General features: G+C 37.4%; 1 protein-coding gene across 2 annotated transcripts in view; it reads right to left on the reverse strand.

Moving 5' to 3' along the window:
• LOC136027581 (exosome complex component 10 homolog) overlaps nucleotides 1-5,000 on the reverse strand; it is a 291,574-nt gene that overhangs the window by 254,615 nt on the left and 31,959 nt on the right. The window lies entirely within an intron of this gene.

Genomic DNA, 5,000 nt, shown 5'->3' on the forward strand with positions numbered 1-5,000 from the left:
GTATGCCTCCCTGGCTTCAAAGGTTTCGTATCTAGGTAGAGTTCACCGTTCTCAGTTATATAACAGCCAAACAGTTACTCACTTACTTGCCCTTGCTCCTCTTTGGTCTTTCCATAATTATGGCAAGAGAAAGCAAGTTCACCTCCTTTACTTAAATTTGCAAAGCATTTAATCGAACATCCAACTTGGAAAAGTAACTCTTTTGTGCAAAGAAAGTGTCAATTGGTAAATCCAGCTGGGGTTATTAAGAAGAGTATTTGTCATTTCTCTACCGAATACCAGAAGTCTTTCCATCCTTGATCATTTCTGTTTGTCCCTTGTTTGTAGTTATCAAAAGTATGTTTTTATTTCTGTTGTCTCTTTTTTGTTTTTTCTTGATTTTTCTGTCTTTTTTGGGCTTTCTGCCCAGTTTTTGTGATGGGTTATAAATAAAAATGGTGATGATGATGATTACAAGAGTTAAAAAATGATTCAACAATCACAGCCAAGTATTAAATACCTTCTGAATTACAGTAAGATAATAAACACATAAAGCTGAGTTCAAAATAAGGCAACATTTTTTTTTTCAATTCTCCAAACCTTAATTTTAAAAGAGTAGGCCCTTGTGTCACGCAAGCAATAGTACACTTCCTTTAAATTTGAAAATTATGTCTTTTTTCAAATGCATTTACTTTTTAAGCCAGGGGCTGGTCATAACAAAGCACGTAAATACTCAGTTCACCCGGAAATAAAAATTGACTTATAAAATATAATTATAATTTTTATTATAATTATAATTTGTTTTTATTATTTTTACTAATTATTATTAAAATTATAATTTTATAAAAATAATTTTTATAAAAAAAATGAAAATTGACCCAGCAAAACCACAATATGACAAAAGATAAACAACATATCGTCGCCATACTCTAGTACTTGTATTGGTGATTATGAAGTTGGAAGAAGCCAAATGGGTTTTAGAGTATTTAGCCACATAAGTGCTATTGGTTAATATGGCAGTTTATTATCTAAATCGACTGATTTTTTTGCATGAGTGGTATTTTTTTCGTTCGAAAGTGTACGGCCCTAATGAATATATTTGGATGTTAAAAACAAAGCAAAGTAAAAGAAAGAGAAAACACCGCAACTGCTGTGGCACAAGACATACTAATAGCCACAAGACGGGATTTTTTTATGTTTTTTTTTGGGGGGGGGAGTTTTTTTTTAAGTCTGGGAAAACGACAATGCTTGAACATGGAGAGAACCCTGACCAATAGCAGACATAGCTCCAAGAGTTGATGGGTATCAGAAAAATTTTACAGGGGGGGGGGGGGGGGGGTTCCTCACTGCCATTATCTGTAAGTCTGTCCCTAAAAAAAATCGTCAAAATTATCAAATACTAGGGTTTGCAATAGCAGTCAACATTCTGATGCAACAGTCAAACTTAAAGCGCCGAGGACGCTAAAAATAAAATCTAATTATTTAAATTGGTTAAGTGGAATCTTCCACAACCATATATGTCTGCTTCCACACATTACATCTGGGATAGATTCTGGACAGAATCAGCTTGGTTTTTATGGCACTTGGTATTAACCAAGTGACATATAGCAATCGCAAATTCTGTCGGTCTGTCTGTCGCTCCCGGTTTTGCTACTTTAGGCACTTCCAGGTAATCTAGGACGATGAAATTTGGCAGGCGTATCAGAGACCGGACCGGATCAAAATAGAAATAGTCGTTTTCCCGATTTGACCATCTGGGGGGGGGGGGTGTTAATTCGAAAAAAATGAAGCATTTTTAACTTAGGAACGGTTGATCAGATCTTAATGAAATTTGATGTTTGGAAGGATATCGTGTCTCAGAGCTGTTATTTTAAATCCCGACCAGATCTGGTGACATTGGGGGGGGGGGGAGTTAGGAGGGGGGAACCTAAAATCTTGGAAAACACTTAAGAGTGAAGGGATCGGGATGAAACTTGGTGGGAAAAATAAGCACAAGTCCTAGATACATGATTGACATAACCGGAACGGATCGCTCTCTTTGGGGTAGTTGGCGGGGGGGAGGGGTTAATTCGGAAAAATTAGAAAAAATAAGGGTATTTTTAACTTACGAACGGGTGATTGGATCTCAATTAAATTTGATATTTAGAAGGCTATCGTGTCTCAAAGCTTCTTATTTTAAATCCCGACCGCATCTGGTGACATTGGGGGGAATATGGAGTGGGGGAACCTAAAATCATGGAAAAAGCTTAGATTGGAGAAATCGGGATGAAACTTGGTGGGAAAAATAAGCAGAAGTCTTGGATATGTGATTGACATAACTGGAACGGATCCGCTCTATTTGGGGGAATTTGGGGGAGGGTAATTCTGAAAAATTAGAAAAGATGACGTATTTTTAACTTACGAAAAAGTGATCGGATCTTCATGAAACTCCATATTTAGAAGGACCTCGTAACTCAAATCTCTTATTTTAAACCTCAACCGGATCCAGCACCATTGGGGGGGGGGGCAGTTTGGGGGGCGACCGGAAATCTTAGAAAATACTTGAAGCGGAGAGATCAGGATGAAACTGGATGGGAAGAATAAAAACCTGTCTAAGATACGTGACTGACATAACCGACCGGATCTGCTCTCTTTGGTGGAGTTGGGGGGAGGGAGGGGTAATTTGAAAAAATGATGTATTTGTAACTTTAGAAAGGGTGACCAGATCTTAATGAAATTTGATTTAAATTCTAAATTTTATTTAGAAGGATATTGTGCTTTAAAGCTCTAATTTTAACTTCCGACCAGATCCTGTGACATTGGGGGGAGTTGGAGGGGGGGAAACCGGAATTCTTGGAAAACGTGAAAATGGGGTATTTTTATCTTATGAATAGGTGATCAGATCTTAATGAAATTTGATATTTAGAAGGAATTCATGTCTCAGAGCTCTTATTTCAAATCCCGACCAGGTCTTTTGACATTGGGGGGGAGTGAAGGGGAAAATCTGGGGAAAACATTCGGAGTGGAGGAATCGGGATGAAGCTTGGTGGATAGAATAAGCAAATGTCCTTGATGCGTGATTGACGTAACCGTTCCGGATTTACTCTTTTTGGGGGAGTTGGGTGGAGGGTTCAGTGATTTGGCGAGTTTGGTGCTTCTAGACGTGCTAGGACGATGAAAATTGGTAGGCGTGTCAGGGAGCTGCACAAACTGACTGATAAAGTCGTTTTCCAGATTCGACCATCTGGGGGGACTAAAGGGAGAGGAAAAATTAGAAAAAAATTAGGTATTTATAACTAACGAGTGGGTGATCGGATCTTAATGAATTTTATATTTAGAAGGACATCGTGACTCAGAGCTCTTATTTTAAATCCTGACCGGCATTAAGCCTCTGATTTTCCTTTTAGATCAATCTATTGGTTCTTAGAATTTTGTTAGAGCTCATACCATATGAGCTCTTGGCTCTTAGCTCTTCTTACCTCGTCACAAGTGCCATATGAGCTCTTAACTCTTGTTAGCCTAGGGTTGAATGCCGTTATACTCACCGGATTATTTCGTCTCTTTTTTGGATACTTCTCAAAATGTCAAAACTATTCATCTTTGCACTCTTGACATTCCTAAGCTTTTGATTCTATTAACTACTTCCAGCTTTTTCATTCACTATTTACGAAAGGGATTAATCTTTCTATGATTTTATTGCTGAGGTATTGGTTCCCTTCTTCTTTCCTTAAAGCTAATGCTTCGATTTTTGAAAAAAGTAATACCATTTCGGAAAGGGTATGGTGGTGTTCTATCACCTAGTTTATTGAAAATCTGCATGTCTCATGTAATCAATAACACGCCTCCAACATATTTTTCTGTGTTGTCTAATGTTCGTACCTAGCATATGCTAATGACCTCCTTGTTTTTAACAGGAGTAGAAGATAGCCTTTCTAATTCTATGAATTACATTTCTGAAGCTTTTGTCCGGATTGGGCTTGATTTAAATGTCGCTAAGTATAAGTACCTCACTTTCAGTTCTTCGTCCCTTCACTTGCAGCACCTCTGACACACAAATCACTTTCAATCCCCTCTGTGGCGTCTTTTAGGTGGTCCTTTTAAAAGCCGTCCTGGCCGAGTGGGTGGTGCGCTGGATTCGGGATCCCTTGTCTGAGAGGACGCGGGTTCGAATCCCAGTGTACCCAATTCTTCAGTTTGCGACGGGGGTCAGTGGCGTGACTCTGTAAGCTTAGCCAGAGTCGACCCAGCTCTAAATGGTACCTGGAGAAATCTGGGGAAGGTAAACAGGAAGGGTGTGCGAAAGCACAGGATGGCTGGCCCCAACCCCCTATTGCACTTCCTGGCTGAAGGGCCAAGAAACGGAGATCAGCGCCGCCGGTACGGATTGTAAAGTCTAATGCCGTATCCTTTACCTTTTTTTTGAGGGGGGGGGGCATCAATATTACTAACAATTTACAATCTTTTCGCTCTTAGCTGATTTCCGACTCAAGGATGAAAATTCAGGTCGATTAATTGAGAATTGTTGTAAACAGAGAAATCCTAAGGCTTTATACAAATTATTTTCTGCTTTTTGTGACCATTCGGTTCTATATCTTTCCGAGTTTTATCCTCTGCTAAACAACAATATTTCTTCTTTGCGCATTCAGTATTTCCAGCATTGTCAATTTCTTGTTTTTCTCCCTCCATGATACAGTAATGAAAAGATTCTGTCAAAATTTGGGATGAATGAAGTGTTTAGAAAAGTTGCCGTGGTAAGTAGTAATCTTTCGAATAGTAGAAAAAATAAGCTTCTTCCTTTCCACTGTCTTCGAAATATATACATTTTTCATAGTTAGTGATTCTCTTTTTCTATGTGCTTTACTCTACTATTTACATTTTTGTTATTAATGGGTTACAAATAAATAAATAAATATATATATATATATATATATATATATATATATATATATATATATATATATATATATATATATATATATATATATATATATATATATATATATATATATATATATATATATATATATATAATATATATATAT

This window comes from Artemia franciscana, chromosome 1 (assembly GCF_032884065.1).
Source record: "Artemia franciscana chromosome 1, ASM3288406v1, whole genome shotgun sequence".
Taxonomy (NCBI): Eukaryota; Metazoa; Arthropoda; class Branchiopoda; order Anostraca; family Artemiidae; genus Artemia; species Artemia franciscana.